Source organism: Phascolarctos cinereus, unplaced genomic scaffold, assembly GCF_003287225.1.
Source record: "Phascolarctos cinereus isolate Bilbo 61053 unplaced genomic scaffold, phaCin_HiC Scaffold_4;HRSCAF=312, whole genome shotgun sequence".
Taxonomy (NCBI): domain Eukaryota; kingdom Metazoa; phylum Chordata; class Mammalia; order Diprotodontia; family Phascolarctidae; genus Phascolarctos; species Phascolarctos cinereus.
Genome location: NW_027555847.1, coordinates 513,535,091 through 513,561,128, shown reverse-complemented (window position 1 = coordinate 513,561,128; position 26,038 = coordinate 513,535,091). Strand labels below are relative to the sequence as shown.

General features: G+C 35.1%; 1 protein-coding gene across 7 annotated transcripts in view; it reads right to left on the bottom strand.

Moving 5' to 3' along the window:
• The window catches only part of PTPRM (protein tyrosine phosphatase receptor type M), a 922,867-nt gene that overhangs the window by 675,414 nt on the left and 221,415 nt on the right, over nt 1–26,038 (bottom strand). The gene's annotated exons all lie outside the window — the stretch shown is intronic.

Below are 26,038 nucleotides of genomic sequence, written 5' to 3'. Positions count from 1 at the left end.
TAACTCCATGTCTAACTACTAATTGACCTGCCTGTATACTGGGAAATTCCTATATACCCATTATTAATTTAGTTAACTTCATCCAGGTAAGGAAATTAAAGGTCTCTTGATTATAATCAGCTTAGTAAATTTCATCTATATGGATGCAAGGTGAGCAAATTCTCCTTAATCACATTGCTCTTGTGGTCAATAAGGGAAGTCTCAGTCCAGACCACTGGCTATTTGACTGCCCCAGAAATTCCCCTCTCACTTCATTGCTGTGAATCTGCCCAACAACAACAATCACATGTAAGGGCAGAAGCCCAGAGATTTGGGCTCTCAATCAGGATAAGCATCAAGAATTAGCTCATGTTCCACAGTACACCTGAGCCACTGCTTGTGCTCTGTGGAAGTATAGGGACTGGGGAGCACCACATTTGCATGCCTGTGAGAAATAAACTGTCTGACTTCCGATGCTCAAAGCACTTGGGTTCTTTCTTGGTACCTCACCCCAGACCGCCTCATAAATACATACCCAATGTGATGGTGTGATTTCATAATGAAGAAGTAAAGACATGTGTCAGAAATCTTGTGAAATCAATGTAAAATGTGAAATCACGAAAAATAAGAAATGACAGCAAAAGGAGGATATAGCGCATATTTAACATTTTTGAACATTTAAAAATGTGTAAGGTCTATTGGTTAAGTCAATACATTTTTTTTACTTTGTTCTAAGCAATTTGCATACCACCATGGTGAATACAGGGAATATTAAGGACAAAGAGTGGGGAGAGGGAACAGAGAAAGAAAATGAGGTGTTTTGCTTTGTTTTGTTTTGTTTTTTATAGTGGACACAATAGCTAATCCAAAGGTTCTCAGAAGACTGGAAAGAAGGGCTGCTGAGATACCTTTACTCTATAAGCCCCTATCAAGAGGCTTTTCAAGTGGAGAGGCAAAGAGATGTGAATAGTTTCTAAGGTTTTGTCTATCTTTTTCTTCAAGTGCCTTTAATGTAAATAAATCTCTGCCAGAGACCAGATTTCACAGGCAGTGAGAAAGAAAAACAGTCCTTAAAGTTGTTCTGCCCTCCAGAGAAAAAAACTCATTCCACATACACATTTTCCCCTCTATCATGGGAGTATTTTTAGACTTTTTATCGACATTATAACTCAGTATCATATTATTGATGTACTAAAACTATCATCTGCACATCCTTTTCTTCTCTCATGATAGAATACTGTCATCCCTACCCTTACTCTGGGGAGGAAAGTAATAAAAAGAAAATCCTCAACTGATTGGTAGCAGGTTTACTGTATTTTAGGGGATGAATTTCAAGGCTGCAAAAGTAACAGGGATGCTGCTCCCCACCAGTGCCTGGTGCATCGCCTTCACCAAGAAGGTTCTCAGTGAGCACATGCTGCATTAGCAAGTCTGCACTGGGCAAGAGCAGTGGTCAGCTTTTGAGCTCCCATGTATAGGAAAGAAAAGGAATGAACACCAAAGAAAAAGAAGACCCAGGCCAGCCTTCAAGGAGCTTATAACATGCTTTATGTTTCAACTAGTTCCAGCATAGTCTAATTCCTCCTGTTTGTTACTGTTCTGCAGCAAAACCTACACATGCACACACAACCACAAAAACCCATGTAAAGTTTGCTCTATACAACTAATGGTGCTTTGCTCTGTAGAGATACAAACAAGTTTAAGAGATTTCCCTCCTGCCCTCCCTTTTCTGGGTTTACATTCTAACAGCTAGCATCTTTAAAGTATGTTACAGGGCTCTATGTTTGTTCTCTTATTTTGTCTTTACATTAGCCCTGTGAGATAGAAAATACAATTATAATAAAAGGAAGTATGTTATAAGTGCCAAATGAATGTTATATACAATAAATGTAGTATAGAAGCAGTTTAAGAGGGAGGAGAAATCAACTCTGTCTGAGCTGGCCGTGTAAACCTTAAAGACTGAGGTAAGATCTGAGGCCAGACTATGGGTGGGGCTTTTGTAGATACAGGAGAAGAAGGGGGGAAAAGAGAGGATTTTAGGTGTGAGAATAAAAAGCCCATAAGCACTGAGGCAGGAAAGCCCAAGGAATAATTCAGTGGTAGCGAAGAGACCCGTTTACCCGTGGTCAAATATACATATGAAAGAATAGTAAGAAACAGGGTTAAAAAAACATGATCCTGGCCAGAATCTTGAGTTTTGAATGAGGGAGGCTGAACTTTGAGTAGCCACTAAGAGTAGTTCTTTGTTTTAGAAACTTAACATTTATGGCACATACTAAATAAATAACCAGACTATATCACTGAAGGTTTGTGAGCATGGGTGCCATGCCAAAGATGCCTGGAGTATGATGAACTAGTGTTTCAGAAAACATAATTTTATCATAGTATGTCAGATGGATTGGAAGAGCCTGGAAGATTTCATTACAAGGTGATTAGGTCTTAAATTAGATTGGTGACAGAGAGAAAGAATGAGCCTTGAAAGACTTCATGAAGTAAATAAAAGGCAGAATATGGTAACTGATTGGCTATGGGAGGTCAAGGAAGAAGAAAAAAATAATTCTAGGATTTAAAACCTAGGTGACTGGGAGAGCCTTGGCACCAGTAAAGGAAACTGGGTATTTTGCAAGAACAAAACATGAAGAGATAACAAAGGAATCCCATTTCTTTTATTTTTTTAAATCTTCAACCAACTTGCTCTTCATTAATCTATTTAAAAAATGCTTGGAGTACGATGACTCATGACCTGGGAAAATCTTAACCTAAAAAGACCAAGGTCTGCCTCCCATTTCATCCAGGGCCATCACCCATTGTTCTGAGCTATATATCTTACCACTGAACCTAGATGGCTCCAGAGGAGAGAGTGAGGCTGGTGACTTTGCACAGCCCTGCCTCACTTAAATCCAATTCACTTGTAAGTCATGACATCACCTTCCTGATGTCATGGTCCTCTTCAAGAACGAACAAGAAGGGGCATCTAGGTGGCACAGTGGATAGAGCTCTGGTCTTGGAGTTGGGAGGACTCAAGTTCAAATCCGATCTCAGACACATAACACTTACTAGCTGTTTGACTCTGGGCAAGTCAATTAACCCCAACTGCCTCACAAAAAAACCCCAAAAAACAAACAAAAAAATAAACCAAAAAAAAAAAAAGAACAAAAGACAAACAACAAAAGATGCCTGGAATATGATGACTTTGAGATAGGTACATTTCAAAAAAGCTCTAGATTCCTTGGTGTTTCTGAATGTAAAAACCATGCTGATGCTAACTTCTTGGCCCATCTACCCAGCCTTCACTTCTGAGAAGGGCTGGGTTTCCTGGAATATGTGTTGCTTCACTTCTCAGAGAACAGAACCTGATGGATCACCTGGAGAAGCTGATTAGCAGATGTATTTTTTTTTCATCATTTTTGTATGTGTACACTGCCAGCAGAGGGAGAGACGGTGAGAAAGCAATATAAAGGGGAACTAGAACTGGTAAGTGAGAGAGGATGTCCAAAGGCAGAGCCCAGGATCCTATCCTCCCATGAGGAAGATGGTTGGGGTTCAGATGTCATGGTTTGGGAATAAGTGTAACTATGTAAGAGTAATGCTCACACATCAGAATCCAGGGTCGCAGGAGCAGATTCTAGGATTTGATGGAAGGGAGATGAGGAGGCTGAGCAAAACAAAGGTGGAATGGTTCCTAAATGCTCACAGATATGATCAGTAAACCTCATAGAAGGAATACATAGCTGTGTTTCTATTCCTTGAGATCCCAAACCAGATTAATTCAAGGGCAATGGTAGAACATACAAAGGGGGATTTCTAGGAGTTAACTGGAAATGGAAGACTACAGCTCAGTATAGCAGTGAGGACTGGAGCTACAAAACTGTATCCTCAGGAGTTATCCAAAGAGATATGATACGAGAATCAGGGCAGGGAACAAAATGCTTTAGAGTATATCGTAATAAAGATAGACAGTGATTTCAAGCATTTCTGTCACTTTTAAAACAAATAAGGCCGATTAGAGAAACGACCTGATTAATTTGGATTCTATTCACTCAGTGTGAAACAGTGCTCTTAAGAAAGATCAGCCCTATTTACAAATGTTAAAGCACAAATGACAATATGCTGCGACAAGGATGTCATTAAATTTTCAATATACAAAGAACACAGAATTATCCTAAAGCACATCTGTATTTAAATGAAGATAATGTGATTGAAAAGAATTTATTGGAAGTAAGATTTAAATCTGCTGACAAAGAATGAAAGACTTTTGCTTAAGGGAGAAAAATGATCTGAAATAAAAGCAAAGTTTTATTTCATTTAATTTTTATATGCCATGTAATTAAATATTTCCATTTTCAAAGTCAGGCAAATTATGTCAATTATGAGAAAGAGTTATGTTAGATTTCAATTACTGTTTTGTTGGTTAGATATAGATATTTTAAAATCTCAAAACTAGACAAATTAGGGATTCCAAGCCATGGTCAGCAATCTTATCATGGTAAACGTATTATAGATTTGGGGTTTAAACTTATATTAAACAACAAAAGTTGGAAATAAGAAATTGTGCTATGTGACAAGAGCCTTAAAGGTAGCATAATACATCTAAACCAATTTAATGTGTGAACATGGAACTCAATACAAAACTGAAAGTGGTTTGTTTGTTTTTGAGAAATCATGGTTTTGTGATTTCTTCTTATTCTCAAACATCAACCCTTGTGATGATGAAACGTCAGGTGATGCAACAGAATAGAGTGGTATTTAATTCTTTCTCTGTAATCTCATCCTTCTATTTCAAGTTAAGATATGGTAATTCAACAGGTCATTTATTTCAACATACATAGCATGGTAGTTGTGAATTTTGTTTGTGGAGGCCAAAGCAGAATTTTCAAATACAAATGAATGCTGCATCTTTTATAACAGTCATATGGAGAAACATTCTTCCTCCAAGCAATCATCAACCGGCAAATGGATTTCCAAAAGTTTGTTAGTAATTTAGAATACATTTTCCCCAAATAAATAAATACACCTATGTATATTTTATGTGTGTACCTATATGTATACACACAATATATCCTCATATAAATGGTGATTAGATTTTCAAGGGAACCCATAAGAAATTACTTAGCTCCTAATGTGGCTGAACATTTGCAATGAAAATAATATAAAAACAGTACTATTATGTTTTTATAATATTATTATACTATTATATACACTATTATAATATTAATATTTACATTGCCTTTCATGCTTGGCTCCAATCTAGTTTTCCATTCTTGTCTTTAACTACTCCACTCCCCTTCACACATTCTTCACTCTATGAAATTGGAATGTGTGACTTTCCATTAATCTACTCCAAACTTTCTCATGTCTATATCTTGGCTAACTACTGTTGTCTCTCTACCTGGAATTATTCCTTCTTCTCTTATTACCCCACCCACCCATCAGCACCACCAATTCATTCATTGGACTTTAAGTCAAGAAGACTTGGGTTCCTCTTTGGTAAAATGGGAATAAAAATATTTACCTAATGCATGAGGCTATTGTGAGGATCGAATGAGATAATGTGTTCAAAGCACTCTTCAAAACAGAAAAGTGTTATGTTAGCACCTACTATTATTATCCATTTTTATGTCCCAGGTAAAATGCCATTTTTCCCCATGAAATTAAATGAGTTATAGGAGGAAATAGACAGTAAAACTCTACTAGTGGGGGACCTCAACTTTCCCCTCAATCTAACAATATCAATCTAACCACAAAGTAAATAAGAAAGAAATTAAGGAGATGAATAGAATTTTAGGAAAGTTAAATATGATGGACCTCTGGAGAAAACCAAATGGGGACAGAAAGGAGTATACCTTTTCTCAGCGATATATGACACCTACACAAAAACTGACATGTATTAGGACATTAAAAACTTCACAATCAAATGCAGAAAAGCTGAAATATTAAATGCATCCTTTTCAGGTCATGATGAAATAAAAATTAATTTAATAAAGGGCTATGGAAAGATAGATTAAAATTATTGGAAACTAAATAATCTACTCCTAAAGAATGGGTGGGTCAAAGAACAAATCATAGAAACAATATATAATTTCATTAAAGACAATGTCAACAATGAGACAACATACCAAAATTTATGGGATGCAGCCAAAGCAGTAGTTATGGGGAATTTTACCTCTAAGCACTTACATCAATAAAATAAGAGAAAGAGCTGATCAATGAATTGGGCATGCAACTAAAAAAAAACTAAGTAAAGAACAAATTAAAAATCCCCAATTGGAAATCTTAAAAATTAAAGGTGAGATTAGTAAAACTAAGTGTAAGAAAATCATTGAATTAATAAATAAAACTGGAAGTTGGTTTTATTAGAAAAAAACAATAAAATAGATAAAGCATTGGTTAAATGATTTTAAAATGAGAGAAGAAAACCAATTCACTAGTATTAAAAATAAAAGGGTGAATATACCACTAATGAATATGAAATCAAAGCAATCATAAGGTCAAAATAGATATATGACCTAGATATAAAGGGATATCATAAGAAAATTAGCAGAACATAGAACATATTACGTATCAGACTTATGAGTAGGAGAACAATTCATGAATAAACAACGGAGAACATCATGAGGTATAAAATGAATAATTTTGATTACATTGAACTTTAAAGGTTTTGTACAAATAAAACTAATGTAGCCATGATTAGAAGACAGACAGAAAATTGGGAGAAAATTTTTATAAACAGTTTATTAGATAAAGGTTTCATATTTCAAATATATAAACAACTTTGTCAAATTTATAACAATACAAGTCATCCCCCAATTGATAAATGGTCGAAGGATATGAATAGGCAGTTTTTTGATTAAGAAATCAAAATTAAGTAGTTATATGAAAATGCTTTAAATTACTATTGATTAGAAAAATGCAAATTATAACAATTCTGAGATATCATCTTAAACCTATCAGGCTGGATAAAATGAAGGGGAAAGCAAACAAATGTTGGATAGGATGTGGAAAAATTAGGACACTAATTTACTGTTGGTGGAACTATGAACTAATCAAACCATTCTGGAGAGCAATCTGGAATTATGCCCAAAGAGTTATAAAACTGTGTATACCCTTTGATCCAGCAATACCACTATTAAGTCTGTTTCCCAAGGTGATTAGGGAAAAAGTAAAGAACTTATACGTTCTAAAACATTTATATAAGCTTGCTTTGTGGAAGCAAAGAACTAGAAATTAAGGGGTGCCTGTCAATTGGGGAATGGCTAAGCAAGTTGAGGTATATGATTGTGATGGAATACAACTGTACTAAAAGAAATTATGAACTGGTTGATTTTAGAAAAGCATGGAAAGACTTGCATGAAATAACGAAGAGTAAAATGAGCCAAACCAATAGAACATTGTACACAGTTACAGCAATACTGTTCTAAGAACAACTTTGAACAACTAAGTCATTTTGAGTATTGTAAACACTCAAATCAACTACAAAAGACCTATGAAGGAAGACACTAACCATACTTATAGAAAAAAAATCTGATAAATAGAAATACGTATAACAGTATGGTTTTACAGATTTTACATATATATATATACACACACACACACACACACACACACATACATTCAGATATAGTGTGTATGTAAATGTGTATGTGTGTAGACACACATACACATATACATACATATTGTGTTTAATATGTAGCCTTCTCTAGGGTGGAGTGGGGAGGGAGGGAGGAAAAAAATGTATACCACAGAGAACAGAAGAAAACTTAAAAGGAAACACAGAAAAGCAAGGTAGCTTTGAAAATGAAACGTAATATTTATTATATAGTTTTTCAGAAAAAAGTAAAGTATGAAATGGAAATTCATGCTTTTATACTAAATTCTTTTTTTATGCTATGCTGTATACATGGTAATGTTCTCTTCTTTTTTGTCTTTTGTATTTAAATTCAAAATGAATAAAACAATTTTTAAGTAAATATAAACTGGTATTACTATATTCCACATTTTACAGATAGAGGTGGTCTATCTGTAGACCAGATAGTCATTTAATAAATATTCTTTAAGTGCCTATCCTATACTAGGCAGTGTAAGGCGAAGGGGTACAGTCCAGACTGCACAAAGGGATGTGGCACAATCATTTTTGTTGTTGTTCAGTCATTTTAGTTATGTCCAACTCTTTGTGACCCTATATGGGATTTTTTTTTTTTGGTAAAGATTCTGGAGTAACTTGCCATTTCCTTCTCTAGCTCATTTTACAGATGAAGAAACTGAGGCAAACAGATTGAATGACTTGCCCAGGGTCACACAGCTAGTAAGTGTCTGAGGCCAATTTGAACTCAGGAAGATGAGCCTTCCTGACTCACAGCTTGGCTCTCTATGCACTATGGCCCCACCTAGGTGCCAGAGATAATCACAGCCCAGGGCAGTAGAAAGAGGGATCCCAAGAATGCACAACCTGGTGGAAGCACCTATAGGGAATATACTCCCAAGCTCAAAATCAACAAGGTAATTCCATACTAGTAGCTGCAAAACAGAGGATAGAACACTGGATTTGGAGATAGAGGACCTGAGTTTGAGTTCCTGCTAATTACTAATTAATTAGGCAAATTATAACCTCTCAAGACCTTGTTTTCTCCCCAAAATTAAGGGGGGCTGTATCCAGCCTGTTATCCTCTCTCATAAAGACATCTGGCATAGAAGACAGACAGCTGGCCTCAAAGTCTAGCCTCTGACATATATTGGCTGTGTGAACTTTCCAGTGCTTTAGGCAACATACATAAGTGCAAGTATATTGTATAAGTTGCAAAGGAGAAAAGAAGCTGCCTCCTCACCTGGGAGTTCCTTCAAACAGTGAAATCACAGATCCAATCCTATCCCTATAATTAGATAATGTACTAAGATATAAGCTACCTCTCAAACTCTACTGGATTTTAAATTCGGTGAGGGCAAGAAGTGAATGTTACTCTCCTTTCTATTCTCCATAGTTCCTAGTTCAAACAGAAAGCAGAAAATGTTTTAAAATGATGAGGTTTAAAATAATGTTTAAAGACACATTTACATAAAATTTAAAAATCACTTTCCCTCTGGCACTTAAAAAGATGCCTTTTTTTCCTGTAAAGTTCATTTCCTTTCTATTAGCCTAACACTGACAGAGGTCTTCAGTAGGGCATTCTCCCTCCCTGTCAAGCAGGTAAGGTCTACAAAGAACCTTTGACCCCTAAGTTCAGTCAGGCAGGCGTTGGCTATGCTTTACTTCAATGGAGCTGCCTGCCTGAGAGGGAAAACAAAATTAAACAAAAAAAGAAAAACAAACCTCTCATTTCACTCTCTTTGAGGTCTTTGTGGTCAGGCAGGAGGAGGCTTAGGATGATGGAGGAAAGAAGAGAAATAAAAGAGAAGATGGAAAGAAACGAGCATGTTAGCCTAGAGATATACATTACTGGCCAGGTTTCCTCACTCTGGACCCAGTGTCTGCTCTGAGTCAACAGAGACTTGGAGAGGAAGGATATTCGCAAAGAAAAAGTGGGAAATAGGAAAAAGAAAGGTGGGCTACTGAATAGGTTTGCCAAGATGCTGGCCAGGAGGCAAGCTAGAGCAGAGCCTAGCAAAACAGCTGAAGATCCCCTTCAGATGGAGCTAAATCACGCTGACTCCTAAGGACCAAAGAGTAGAGTGATGTAGGGTCTGTTTTCCTCCCGACATGAGCAGTGGAAACTGCCAGTAACCACAGCATAGCAACAACAGTAAGCAACTAAATCAATTAGGAAGAGTAACTGCTGAACTCAGACATATCCCCCACAATGCTATGAAAATTAAAATTAAGTGATTTTAAATTGAATTTATACAGTCAACAGGCTAAAAGTATAGCTGGAACTTGGACCACAGGGTACATTAGGTGTTTATACAGCAGAAGCAGCCTGTGTTTATATTAATTAATACAAAGCCTTACTCCAAAAATCCCAAATATTTTATTAGGTTATCTAATTAATCCTCACCATATCACTGTGATACAGACAGCAGGAATCTTCTTCTCCCAGTTACAGATCACGTAATTCACTGTAAACTAAGACTCAGCTCAAGGACCATCTTTTACGTGGGGTCTTTCCTGATCCCTCTTTGAAAGCTAGGGCTTTCAAATGTGTAGTCTATATACAGATAGTGTGTGTATGCGTGCGCGAATGTATATGTGTGCATTTTTATATTTTTGTTGGTTGTGCTGAATATATGCATGCATGGATACATGTATATGCAACATACACATGTATATATGTGCTACATTCATATGTGCACATACATGTATGGGCATATATGTGTGCATTTGTACATCATATATGCATGTATATGTATGTGTATGTATGATATTAATAGCACCCACCTCCCAGGATTGTTGTATGTGAGGATAAAATAAGATAATACTTGTAAAGGCTTAGCACAATGCCTTGGCACATCATGGGTACTACATGATTGCTAGCTATTATTGTTATCATTAGTATTATTGTTATAGTTGTATATGCACGTACACATGTCCATGCATATAAATATGTAGCGTACACATATGTATGTGTATATGTGTATAACGTATTCCTCAAAATGAATGTTTCTTAAGGGCAGGCATGCTTTCATTTTTGTGCTTATGCTCTTAACGCCTAATATAAGGTCTAGTACAGAGTAAGTACTTTGAAAAATGCTTGTTAATTGATCAATTGATCAGTATCTTCAGAGTCCCCAGGGTCATGAGGCTCAGTTGCGCTGTCTATCCAAAAGAGGGCATTGCCAGTCTCCAAAGCTAATAAAAGGAACGGTCCATGCACACAGATGTTCAATGTATACTCCTAGATAAGGATGATCAGCAAAACACCACATAGCTCATAAATTCAAACTTGCAAATATTTCTACTGAGTTACTTGTCCAAAAGGGGTGGGGGATGGGCGCTGGAACGATTTGCACACTCTTCTCTTTCTCATCTCTGACGATCTTTATCCTCACTGGCTGTTTCTAAGAGAAGAAAAGATGGGACTTCAAAGGAGTTTGAAAAATCCCAGTTTGGTGACTGGGGAGCTAAACCCTATGGACAACATTAGCATTTCTTATATTATCGATTATGGAGCATATGACAAAACATACAAAGACAACATTAAATGGTGAAGCTACAGTGGACTTAGCTCACAGAGAGAAGAAAGGCCACATGGGGACCAATATGGCTAACGAGGTTTGTTTCCCCATCTCAGGGTAGGGGAAGGATAGCCAAGAGTTTTAAACAGATGAAAATTTATCTATATCACAATAAATTCAAAAGACTGTGAATATACAGTCAAATTATTCTCGGCTTTCATTGTTTTTAGGTATTAAAATGAATTAGCCAATTACAATTCTCTCAGTATCATTCCACTCAACCTTTCTAAATCAAGGATTCTATTGCTCATCAAAAAATCTTCAAGTCATCTTAGGGACAGAACAAAACACTTTGGACTATTTTATTCTACAGAGAAAAAAGCACTTCTTGTTTATAGTATATACACACACTATAATACATACATATATTAATGTGTGTGTGTATATGTACATAAACTATAATATGTAGTATATAATAAAGACAAGATTAAAGGAGATATAATCCAGATAAGAAAGACTAGAAGAAAAAAGGTAAGAACTGAAAAGCAGCAAATATAAAACCGCTATTAACAGTATACTAAGTGGCACATAATGAAAATGTATTCTAATGTAAAATTAGGATAATTAAGAAGCCTGTGACTGATATTAAGAAATATGAAACTCTATTAATTCATAATAGCTCTCATGGGCATAACTGATGTTTGTTCAACATCACCAATATATTCCATTCAATCAGAGAAAGCCTACAGAAAGCTTAAAGGCAATTAAAGATGTGTGTTCTAGACTATTATTTGATTTAAGAATATCCACAGATACCTCTGAAAAATCATGTTCACTAAGCAGAATCTATAACACAAAAAGAATAATGTAAAAAGGATAGAACATAAACCATAAAATTTTTAGCATTAAATTAGGTTGTAAAGATCATCTAGCCCAAGGAGCGCATTGCTATATGTTGTTGTTGTTACTAAATCTAATTAATGTCATACTTTTTATGTTTAGATATCACTTTACCTGTGCAGAATTTTAAGCCAATTAAATATTGGTTTTTTAACAAAATATCAATTGTTATCATATAGAATCAAAATGTTTTGGGTTGAGGGAAGCTTCAAAATCATCTAGTCAAAGTCTTTTAAAATTTTTTTAGTAATTAATTAATTAATTTTTTAATTTTATTTTTAGTTTTCAATATTCACTTCCTTAAGATTTTAAGTTTTAAAACATAGGTTCAACAAATGTACATATGCTGAATGGTCCTGTGCCAGTGATTTCCATGCCACACAATCAAGTCTTCAAAATACCCCCCTTGGGTAGCTATGCCCTAATTTCATCTCAGGTACAATTTTACCACTACTCAGAACATTCTTGAAGGTCTTTCTGACCTTTAGAAACTATATGGAAACAGTAACAATAACAACAATAACAACAACAATAATATTTTTGTCAAAGAGAACAAATTTACATCCTCCATGAGCTAATTTGATGTTGGAGGATAGCAAAGTATCATTTGTAAATAAATGTGATTAACAAGATGGGTTATCAAGGTGGATTTGGGGTAAAAAAGTGATGAATCATTTATCAAATTAAATGATTTTTTTAAAAAAAAATGCATTGTTGCTACACTTGCTTACTGGAATTTTTACTATATACTTTCTGTGAAAATGCTGTTGCAGACAGTATTATTGCCCAGATTCTTGAGCATTTGAGATGATGATATCTGGGACCAATGAATGTTTTATTTTTCTCTAGTCATCAACTGCAGCTTTGGGACTCATTTCTAACTGAATCTAAATTCTTCCTCACCTTCCATGCCTACAGTAAAGTAACAACAAATTAATAAATGTCTTTTAGCAGAAAGAACACAACTTTGGAGTCAGAAGACCTGGGTTTCAAGCCTAGCTCTCTGCACTTCACTTGTCATTTGACCCTAGGCAATCCACAGCCTCCCTGAACCTCAGAGTTTCCTAAACTGTACAATGGGGATTAATATTACTTGTACTATCTACTTCAGAGATTTAATGTGAAGAAAGGATTTTGTAAACAGTAAATAGCCATATAAATGTGAGCTTTATATTTAAAGAGGGTTATCTACTCTACATTATGTCCTTTCATCTCTACTCTTTCTCCCCTCCTCTGTGAGGTTCTGAGTGGATGACTTAAAATGGGCTATTACACTTAATCTGACACTTTTCTTTTTGCATCTTTCTGAGTGTGAAAAGAAAAAAATAACAAAGCACAGCCACTGTATTACAGGCTATATAATTCATTTCCAACAGTAAGTATGGCTGGGTGAATTATCTTTCAGAAATACAAAGAAATCCTATAGTTTAGTCCCAAGGAACACTAGTATCTAAATTATCTCAAAGACCTCTTGTTCCCCACCCTTCTCCAAATGAAAATAGTAAAAAGCCCTGAAAACCTGTCAATGGCTCCATACCATATGTACTCTTTATTAAATACAGCAACCTTCCCATTCCTTAGAACCAAGTACCATCTTCCATCTACTCTATTAGAGTCAACTGCAACTTAAACATTATGTAGTTCAATCCTCCAACCCAATACTTTCCCAAAGATATTAAAGATAATATCCACATTCCATGAACAGTGATTCCAAAAGAATCAATAGACTTTACTACATCAACCTAAGCCCAGTACATTAGTGCCTATCACAGAGTTTCATTTAGAAACATATAATCCATTTTTAAATCTTCTGCGGTCTATACATGTGATAAATTATAGCAGGTGTACATGACGCAAATTAAGAAAACTGCATTAGTTAAGGTGATCTATTTGTTTGTTCCTCAAACACTTAAAAATGTAAAGCTCAATTTTGCCATGGCTGCATTATGTGAGATTTATATGGTAGTTCAATACCAATGTATTACAAGTATTTAATACTTGTAATATTTCTACTTTACAAGGTTATCTGAGCAATCAAGTTTTATCTAGAAAAAAAATTTGTTGGCAGGATATTGACATCTTTGGCTTAAGCATTAAAAACATCATTGAGTCTTATACTAATTTCCAGGAAGCAGTGATGGAATGAAGAGAGATGGGGTTTTTCACAAAACAATCTGGACAGAGGTATAAATACACGGCAAAGTGATTATTAGCCATATACACAACACCCATTCCCAAGGTTTTCTTAGTTCAGAGCCTTAATGATACCAGACTTGGAACAAAATAAAAGCAAATTTTTTAGTCAACAGACAACTCTTTTATTATACCTTGGCTATGAATCTTATAAATACTGTCTATTCTACTTTCACCTAACATACCTCGAAAATATAGTTCTACAATTAGGCCAGAGTATTTTTGAGGAAGGATCTTGTCCCAAGCTCCTCTTGTGTTCATTGAGTGACTCCAGACAATTATCATTAAGTGGCTGTGGATGAGTCATTTGACTTTTCATGATTCCCACTACAATCATTCACATACTTTTATGTGCCTAACATGCAGATGCTTGAGGAAATAAAATAGCAAAATACAGTCCTTGCCTCAAAGACCTAACAGTCTAGTTGAGGAGCCAGGAAGGGAACAGGTGAAGAGTTAAACAATATAAGAAATTCCATAGTGCAATTGTCAATCTCATTAAATAGACACTAATGTGAATTAGAACTGCTTCCCATTGTCATAGTTTTGTTTGTTTAAAAGGAACAAAATTCTCAGAATAGAGGTACCTTGTAATAGTACATTAGTAAAATTCATCTGATAATTACCTAATAAATATAACCATATTCAGGAGGTGACTAGTGACACCCTGTTCACACAAGCATGTGACAGAAAAGAATAAACAGAATGAAGAGAAAACCCTTTTTCCTTGACCTATTAAGTATTAGTGGAGTGGTCCTCAAAAATTAGTTGTTTTTTTTTAAATGAAGACTCATAGGAAACATGTTGATGTTCAGCTTTTCAGTTCTTTCAGTCATGTCTGACTCTTTATAACCCCATTTGGGGTTTTCTTGGCAAAGATAGCGGAATTGTTTGCCATTTCCTTCTCCAGATCATTTTACAGATGAGGAAACTGAGGCAATGAGGGTTAGGTGACTTGCCCAGGGACACAGAGAGGCCAGATTTGAATTCAGGAAGTTGAGTCTTTCTAAATAGATTAGAATTAGAATGCAGGCTGGGCACTGTACCACCTAGCTGCCTCTAGACATGTTGAAAAACCAACTTCAATAGTATCTCTTCCCTAACAGTCTGAGGAAAGTGAATTTCATTCTTACATGAATTCATGCAGCTCAACAATCAAACTCCAGTGGAGTGAGTTTTTATTATTTCTTTTTGTGTAAGTAACTGAACCTCATTGAGTTGAAAATATTTACTTATCTTCCCACATTAACAGGAGAAATGATCAGATTGTTTATGACACTCTTTGCAACATATAATTTGTTCGGCAGATACTTACCAGTAATTGATCAACTGTCAAAATTAATATTGGCAAGTTATACAAAGTCTGCTGGCAGACACAAGTTTTGTGTTAGGAAAAGCATATCAGTTCTAGTTTGCTACAATAAGTATTAGAACTAGTTGATTGTACCAATTAATATATCTACCACTGGTACAAGAGAAACACCAAGCTAATTTACAATCTAAATCTTGTTCATTCCTAACTTGTTTGGATATTTTACTTTTAATTTTATATTGCTCAACAGCAGCATGGCACTGTGTAAAAAACACTGAATTTAGAGTCAAAAGGTCTGGGTTCATTCACATCATATCTGACACTTCATCTGTAAGGTCCTCAGGTGTCTCTGCTATAAGAAGGTGGGATGTGTTTCCTTCTAGCTTTAAATTCATAAGGTCAGCATTCTACTCACTAGTCCATTAGGAAATTATGTTCTTAACCAGAATCTCTAGAAATACATTCATTTTAGCTATTATTTAACGACTTGAAGGTCAAGTGTCATCACTAGTTTTGGTTCAGAAATACTGGGTTTGACTTATAAAAATCTAAACTGGAGGAAAAATGGCAAAACTATAATAAAGAATTCACTGTACTCCATTTTCTGGAGGGCTAAAGCCATTCTTTGGTTATATACTTATACACAATGTCTGAGAAGACTAAAATTTTATATGCAACCTTAAATATTCTACTTACTGCCAAAGAATGACTTTTCCAATGAAAATCTGGCTCATTAAGCAACTGAAGGTGACATGAGTGGAAATAATGATGGATGTGAAAAAGATGTCTCCCAATGTTACAACAAGCCAAAGAAGGATTTACTTTTTTATACACTGTGAAGTGTTTTGTAAAATTAGTTAACACAATTTTTATAATTTGAAATATTACTAAACACAATATTCTGCTATCACATTTTTATTGAGGTCTAGATTATTCCTCTTTCCTTTATGGTACTGCAATGCAAATGATTAGAGATTAAATGGCTTCTAGATGAAGCATGTACCATTTTTGCTATTGCTAGCAAAGGCCGAGAAATGGAAGGAAGAGCTTAGCAACTTTAATGCACGGCACCAGAATGGCAGCTCTATCTGATACAATCGATAGGATTCTTTAAAGTCTCTTAATTGCTTTTTTTCAGGCTAGAAACACCCTAAGCATGGCTCAAGAAAATAATTCATTCTTTACACTAGTTAATTCAGTAATATTAAATGTGAAATGACTTCCATTCTAAGCTAAAATAAGTCCCTTTGGGCAAACATAAACCAGACATTTGGAAGTTTGGTTCAATGAGCCTAAAATGAAAAGGCCTAATTTTTTTTTTGAGATTTGGGAGAAATCACTTGACTTTTCTATGCTTCTGTTTTCCCTGTACAGGAAGTATAGAAAGTTATCAACTTAAGATTTTTAGGTCTAGAAGAGATCTTAGAGATCATCTGGTACAACTGACTTTTTTTTTTTACAGATAGACTTAATAAATTGTGCTTAATAAATTGTATTTAATCATTGAAATATTGAATTCTCCTACCTTCTTGAGGAGCAGTTTACAGAACTTAAAAGGAAGAGCTGAGGCCATGGGGTTTCACTGATGGTATAACTGTGTGTGTGTGTGTGTGTGTGGTGTGTGTGTGTGTGTGTGTGTGTCTGTCCGTCTGTCTATCTATCTCTCTATCTCTCTATCTATCTCCTCCTAACTAAAAGCTATTAGTCAGAGAGTTTTACCTAGTGGTTTACACCATGAGTTGGTGACAGAGATGTGCACATGGAACCAGACTGCCCGAATCTCATCTTGATACTTTTTCTACCATACCACAAAGGAATTTTCCCCTGTTTTGAAACCAGATTTTTTTTAATGTCTTCCTAGTGACATATGGTGTTTTCTTCCCATCTTTCAGGGATTTTTCCCTCTAGTTAAGCACAGTCTTGCTTGGAGAAAAAACAAACTAACAGGAACACAAGTCTATTTTTGCACATGTTATATTTGAGCAATATTAACCAGCAAAAATCGTGTCCCAAGAAATAACAACGAGAAATTGTGGTGAACTAGAAAGTGGGCACTGCTTGTGTTCTACCCAACTCATTCCACCATTATGAAGGGATAAAACATATTTACTACAGCACATCTAGCCATCTGAATTACGAAAGCATTGACTGCCACAACAAATTAAGAGGTATATTTATTTATGGTAAGTATAGCTAATATTCCTTTAAAAAGCTGGTGTGGCACAGTGCACAGAGAGCCAGGCCTGGAGTCAGGTAGATTCATTTTCCTGAGTTGAAACCTGGCCTCACATACTTATTAGCTATGTGACCCTGGGCAAGTCACTTAACCCTGTTGGTCTCAGTTTCCTCATCTGTAAAATGAACTCAGGAAGGAAATAGCAAACCACTGTAGCATCTTTGCCAAGAAAATACCAAATGGAATCACAAAGGGTAAAAATATGATTGAAAAATGACTGACTGAAAGAATTAACATTTTTCCCTAATTCTACTGTATACCACTTTTGAGGGACAGCTCTATGGAGAAAAGTATGTGGAACTGGCATGCTTTTGTAGCACACTATTTAGTTTTAAAGAAAGAATTGAAACAAAATATTTCACAAGGTTGTCATCAAGATAAACCTATAAAAATTATCAAGCTATCAATGTTCACTGAAATACATATATAAACACATACACATTATACATACATATATACATTTGTACACATACATGCACATATATGTATAGCTAAAATCCATAATATAATACTCTGGTTTACTATCAGGATGCTTTGAAAACAATGTGCAAAACTTGGTTTAAATCTTACTGTGGATTTTATTTTTAAAAAATGAATTATTTAGAGAGATATTATATAAAGGTTTTCATTTTAAAAACTGACATTTTATTTCATAATATTTATCTTACTATGCTACAGAGATTAATCCTATATTTTCATTTTCATAGTTCTTTGCTACATCAAACTCATAGCTAAGGTAAGTAAACACCTCTTTAAAGGATACTGGGGGTTAATACAATGCTTAGGAAAGAATTTGAGATTCTAGAATGCAGGGCGTTGAGGGACAAGCACACCTACTAAATAAACTGTCCTCAACCTTACAGAGATTTTAAGTAAGTAAGTGGCGACCCATTTTCAGTTTCACTTCATTATGTACCTTGGAGAATAAGCAGTCTCTAGATTTTATAGAGGGATTTCAATCCTAAAGTTGAAAAAAAGAAAGTTACAGAAGCACATTTTGGTTCCATATAAAGGCCATTTTTCTTACCATCAGAACTGTCCAAAGGCAGAACTGGGATAAGAGTGAGTTCCCCATCACTCTAGGTTTAAAGTAAAAGCTAGATGACTTGTCAGGGATGGTAATCGACAGGATTACTATTCAGATATGGATGGCACTAGCACAGGCATTCTTAATTTTTGTTTGTTTTTATTTCTGATCACAGACTTTTTCAAAAGGCTGGTGAAGCCTATGGATTTTTTCTCAGAACAAAGCTTTTAAATTCATAAAATAAAATACTGATGACAAAAGGAAACAATTATATGGATGTATAGCTATCAAAATATTTTCAAAACCAGTTCATGGGGAGCAGGTTAAGGACCCCTGGTTTAGAGTGTAACTGAAGTCCTATCTAAATCAGTTTCTATTATTCAATGGATTTCCTAAAAGTATTTTTCTTTCTGAATACCTCAGGGTACCATAGGCAGTTTAAAATGTAATTCACACTCTGCCCTCTATGGTCTTTAAAAGTCCCAAAACATAATAGGAAATTTATTATGATCTATAATCTTAGGGTGTGAAACTGTAGGGTTAAAGGGGAAAGAGTAATCTCAATATCTATGTAATTTTAAGTTAAATGGATAATGAACACTTGGCTCTCAATTCAAGTGTTCTTTTGATATAAGACCTGTGACCAGAATCATACACTATTATCCTAAATGCTTTTTTGCAGCTTAAAAAAAATCTTATTTAGAGCAGTATTGGATAGCCAATGAAACAGTGTGGAAGGGGGTGAAGTGAATGACTGCATCTAATGGAATAAATCTTCCTGGACCAAGAAGCAGCCCTTCATTCTTTCAGTAAACCTTGCAATGCTAATAGATTGGCTCCCTATCTCTCATTGACCTTGATTGCTATAAAGGGGGCAGATCGAGGTTTAGTTTCATACCTTTACAATGTGTGCAGTAGGGGAAGGGGAGGGGGGCATTCAACTCATCAATTAATTTGAAAGTTTTGCTTTGTAATTGGGTTTGTGTGCTTATCCCAAGGGAACAGAGGAAGAAAACTGTTTCTGTCTTTTTAGCTTGTGAAAAGCAAAGTTATAATTTAGTGAGAAAAGATTTAAATGGTAAAATAGTCCCCATTAACTCATGACTCACAGTCTAAAAGAAATGACCAACCCAATCAATGGCACTACTTCAAAAAACTTCTTAATAATTAATTTCTAAAAGTCTTTCTAAAATGTATCCAAGTTGAAGTCTTAGAGAAACTTCCTTGAGTTTATAGGGCTGAATGTTATAAAGAAAAGAAGGTGATAATTTTTTTAAAGCAGACATGCACATGGCTTGAATTTGCAGATTTGCTATTGTGTAAGAAAGATTATTTTTAAAGTTTCTTTTTTGTTATTGTTAGGGATATAATGAAGTGAGTCAAATGTAGCCTCACTTCACTCTCTGAATTGACCTCAAAAGGCTTGTAACTAAACTACCCTGTATAGCAGAAAGATGATCCTACCTTGGGGATTTTTTCTGAATCAAAATACAGGAAGAATAAATTAGTGATTCCTGCCTATGAAGGGATTACACAGTATTTGAATCTCCTCCTATGGTCTTCAGAGGGTTCCCTTGTTCTTTGCTTTGCCATCACAATGTCATTCATATGTATACATACATACACACACATACACACAAGCATACATATACATATGTATGCATGCATATACATACATACACATACACACATATTTATGGTTCTGATCTGCTGGTGTGGGTCACAACTGACAAAGACCTTATGAGAAATGGGAATAAATTAGAAGGCCTCTGACCCGGCCAAGAGAGAGATGGATTTGAAAAAGTTGAGAAGTACAAGAGTGACTGGTGAAAAGGATAGGAATCTGGGGCCTAAGAAGAGTCACCAAAAAACACGTGGAAGAAGAGCTGGATCACCTGTGTGGGCATGCAACCAAGAGTAGAATAAAATGTACATATTGTCTCCATCTGCTGGGAAATACAAGGAATTACTCAGGAGGAAATGCATTTCTTGGTTTGGTGTTTCCTTAATAATTAATGTGTCTGAGAAACTATGGAAATGGGTAGAAGAAAATTTAAGCTCAATTCAGGGAAAGGAAAATAATTTTGAAAGCTCTTTTAAAAGATGGAAATGGAAAGTATGTGCCATTTGTAACCTGATCCTTAGGATGAAGAGTTGAAAAAACACCTAAAACTATTTTATCAAGATATATTCTGGTCAAGGAAAGTGTGCTCCACAAATATCTATGCAATGTCAAGAGGAAAGAGGGTCCCTAACATACAGGTCAGCCACCCTGGGGCATACTTATGGGAAGACACATGCATGAATTTCACAGAGTATAGGCATGGACAAGTTGTACACTGGTTCACTGGAAGGAGCATCCAAATTGATGAGGGAGGAAATCCATTTAAACACATCATTATTCTATTACAACACAGTTTACCAAATAGTCAGGGAGACAGATGGCACAGGGGACAGAGTACAATATTTGAAGTCAGGAATATCTTGAGTTTTAAGCCTGCCTCGGACACTTACTAGCTTAGTGACCCTGGGAAGTCACTTAGCATCTCTGTGCCTCAGTCTACTTACTGCAAAGTAGAGAAAATAAAGCACCTACCTGATAGGTTTAGTTTGAGGATCAAATGAGTTAACATCTGTAAAGTGTAAAGTGCTTATAACACTTCGTAAATGTGTACTGTTATTATCACTAAATGCAATTCTGTTCTATAAAAATCCAATGAGTCGTTTTTATCTTCCCAACAAAATTTGCTTTTGATTTTCTTTTTCTTAAATGCAATCCAAGAATCAAAGAGCTACCAAGGTATCAAGGGGTCACGAGATCCAGTTTTCTCTGTTATAGACAAGCCAAGCAGAAGGCATCCATATCTCCAATCTAATTCATTTGTAAAATTAGTAGTCTAACCATTGTAAAGGTTCACACAGAAGCATGTAGATTCTTTCATCGTTAAATAATTGCTACAGCTCAGAGCTCTTTCCATATGTATTATGTATGAACTTAAATATTCCTTACATTATTACAGACATTTTCATGCCTGATTGAACTTGGAATGAATAGGAGGAAGGCGAGTCCAATTCTGTCTTAACTACCTCTTACCCCATTACATTTAACTTTTGATGAAGCAAGTTTCCTTCAGGAATTTGTACTCATCAACCCTTTACTAATGTTAGGACCAGCCCCAAAGATATCCCAAAAGAAATGTATTTATTTTTCTTCTATTTTATCTCTGTCTACTTTCTATTAAGTAGGATATTAACTGTCTTAGCTCTACATGATACTTGTCACTCCTTTCATTAAGGACCACAGTAGGGACATCACTCACTGCCATAACCAATCATGGATCTTATAGGTTCATTCATAATAAAGCCATGAAATTATTTGTTCAGCTCTGTGCCTTTAGCAAAACTTCATCCAAACCATTATAGATGTTGAAATAGTCATTCCATTTTCAGAGCCTTCCAGGTTAGGAGATTTGGTAAATCCTCTTCATACCATCTTGTTGTTGTTCAATCACATCCAACTCTTTGTGGCCCCATTTGGGACTTTCTTGGCAAAGGTACCTGAAGTGGTTTGTCATTTCCTTCTCCAACTCATTTTAAAGATGAGGAACTGAGGCCAACAGGATGAAGTGACTTGGCCAGGGTCACATGGCTAGTCTGAGGCCATATTTGAATTCACAAAGATGAGTCTTCCTGATTTCAAGCTTGATACTCTATCCACTGCACCATCTAGCTGCTCTTCCCACTATCTTACCTATTGCTAATTGGCCAAAGAGAAGGTTTAAGATCATTCTTCGCTTTAATACAGAATTTTAAGATTTACTGAGCACTTTATTTACAACCATAGCTTGAGATAGGTTGTACAATTATTATCATCATCACTTTTAAAAAAAGGAAACACAAACACTAGGCAGTTAAGGGACTTCACCATCACACACACACACACACACACACACACACACACACACACACACACACAAAGAGGGAGGATTCAGACTCAGGTTTTCTAACTCCAAGTCAGACACTACATCCACTATACATTTTGACTTACCTAAACTTTATTTAAATTTAATTATTCTCTAGGATCATAGGATAACAGATTTAGAACAGGTTTTTAGAGGTGATAGGATCAGGGATTACAGACGTAAAGCTGAAAGGAACCTCAGAAATCATCTAGTGCTAGTAACCTCTTTATTTTACAGATGATGAAACTTAAGTGACTTGCCCAAGGCGACAAAGATAACGAGTATCAGAGGTATAATTTGAAGCCATTTCTTCTAACTCCAAATTCAGTACTCTTTTCTACTGTCAAGACGCTCCCTTATTATTATTTTATCTTTATCCCTTAAACAAATTCTAGTCTCCAAGTATGGGTCATCTCTGTATCTTCCTCTTAATGTTTTTCCCCTTCAGGGAAAAGCAAGAGGGAACAATTCTATTTAAAGATGACAAAAATTTCAAGCACTGATGTTAAAACAGTAGAATTCCATTATTACTCAACTTGCTACTGCTATCATACAGATTTAGATATACCACAGGTAAGACCACTTCCCCCAATCATAATCTATAATGCAATAAAAGCCTGACAAAACTGAGCACATATAATAGGCACTCAATAAATCCTTGACTGATTGGGGACAGGACTTGCTTATGTTATAGAATGAACTACATCAAACACCAACATTATAAAAAGCTTCTGCCATCTTTATATTCTCTTTTTTTTTCCTGTTTCTCTCTCTCTCTCTCTCTCTCTCTCTCTCTCTCTCTCTCTCTCTCTCTCTAAGGCAACTGGGGTTAAGTGACTTGCCCAGGGTTACACAGCTAGTAAGCGGCAAGTGTTGGGTCTGATGCCAGATTTGAACTCAGGTCCTTCTGACTACAGGGCCAGTGCTCTGTCCACTGCGCCACCTAGCTGCCCCCATCTTTATATTTTCTAAGGAAAAGAAAATACAATTTAAATGGGTGATATTTCAAATTTCCTATGCAGAAAAGTAAAGGAAAACACAGGAATTTAGAAACGAAAAGCTTACAAATACTGACTTATCATTTGAACAAAAATTCCAGTGATACCTAGTGATAAATCATGATTCTCACTGGAATGACAAAAGCACCACCCAATTAGCTAGCCACTGAGCATTACTGGGATTTTCAAATGCTTACTATTAAACTAATCAGTCGATTTCAATTGGATTTGATGTGTCCACCCTCAAGATGGAGGTAAAATGATTGTCCAGCAGAAAATTAATTAAAATAACCATATTTACTTCTCGTGCAACCACTTAAGCTCTTAAGTGTCACTTTATGATATAATTTATCACAATCTCTTTGAATAGAATATCAGTTAGCTGTATATTAAAGGCCACTTACTTAAAATTATCACTTTCACAAACACTCTATGAGTTTGCCCAGAAATTTTATGCACATTTTATGTATTCAACACCATACCATAGGCAGGATATAAATGAGCATCCTAAAACCTAATTTAATAATTCCATTTGCATTTTTTTTTCTTTCTAAGTATAACACATTTCTACATTTGACCACTATGAATCTGCCCAAAAGTTCATGGCTGTATATACTTGGAACCACCACTAAATATACAAAATAAAAACTTGAGAAAATGTGATTTATGACCAATTCTGAGTCAATCCTAAAATTTCATATCATTAATCATTCATTTAGTACACATTCAAAGATAGCTCTTTTTTTTTTCATCAGCCACACGACCTTTGTAGCTAAGAGCTAAAATATGTTTTGAAAGGGATGAAAAGGATCAATACTTATATCTCAGTCCTATTTTTTGATGAAAACATGTTTAATAATATATAGGAAAATCTAGAAATAAGACATTTTGTCTAAAATTATATTAGTATTAATTAGTATAATTTTTTAATTCTCAAAAAATTTGGTTTAACATATGACCAAGTCAGTTATACCTTACTGTTTTCAATTTATCCAACCTATCCAAATCTTTCATCTTCATCTCCACCCTTAATAAGCCTACTTATGCAAAGAGCAAAGAAATTAATTTGTCATAAATAAAAGACCAGATAGGTTTTGACTTCTGATTATTTGCATAATATAAACATGAGAGCACAAAAGGTTTGTTATAATGATAACAATACAATAAAAATAGTTAGAAATTATAGAATACTTTAAGGTTTATAAATTGCTTTAAACATATTATTACCTCACTGGATCCTTACAACAACCCTATAAAGAAGGTACTATTAAAATTCCCATTTTACAGCTGAGAAAACTGAGGTTGAGAGAAGTTAAATGATGTGTATAGTCACAAAGCTATCAAGTGTCTGAAACAGGGCTTAAATCCAAAACTTAAGTCCAGCAGTCAATGCACTAACCCAAATAACTTCCCAATATAATGAATACCATTAAGCATAGAGGCTGTGACAAAATAGGTGCTTAATAAACTATTCAAATTCCTCTCCCTTTCCCTGCTCCTTTGAAGCAAAGTCAATAAACAGAAGGCAGGATGGTCATTTTTGGCCCATTCCCTTAATATCACCTCAAAAATAGGAATAATGGCAATATACAAAGTAAAAGAACAACCAATTCTTTTTTGAAAAAAAACACTGAAGTCAAAACAAAAATAGCCACAAGAAAATTTTGTTACAGGAAGCAAAATGTAAACTTTTTAAAAAAGTGACATGGAAAAAACGTTCAGGAAAATGGAAAAAAATATACAATGTAATAAAAGAGGTCAAATATTGGACACCAGGGGAAAAATGTCCCCAAAACAAAAATAGATGTATCTCAAGACCTTTCAGAGTGAGGAATAAGCGCAATAGCAAAAATAAAGGAATACTGACATATATGTAGATAAAATTAAAATCAATAAATAATATGCAAAAGGTCAGTCATTCACAACAAAATGGTAGAATCTGCGAAAAATAGAATAATTATAATGAAAGAAAAGGAGCAGAAAAAGCAACTGAGGAAAATCAAAGAACAACACAGAGGGAAGATGGTTTGAAAAAGCTATCAAAGTATCAGATATATTGCCAGACTTTCAAGAAAATGTGAAGAAACAAAAAAATAGCTAAGTATCACGTTTTAGCAAAAATTTTGCAAAAAAAACTGGCAAATTTACCAGAACTATTGGAAACAGTGGATAGACTGAAAATTGACAGAATGCACTGAATATCAAGAAAAAGGAAACAAATTCATCTCATCCAGAAATGAAGTCATCAAATGAAAGAGGATCTTGCAAAGTACATCAGAGATTTTTTTTTAACCTCTTTTACCTCAGCAACATGTTTTAGATGAAAAG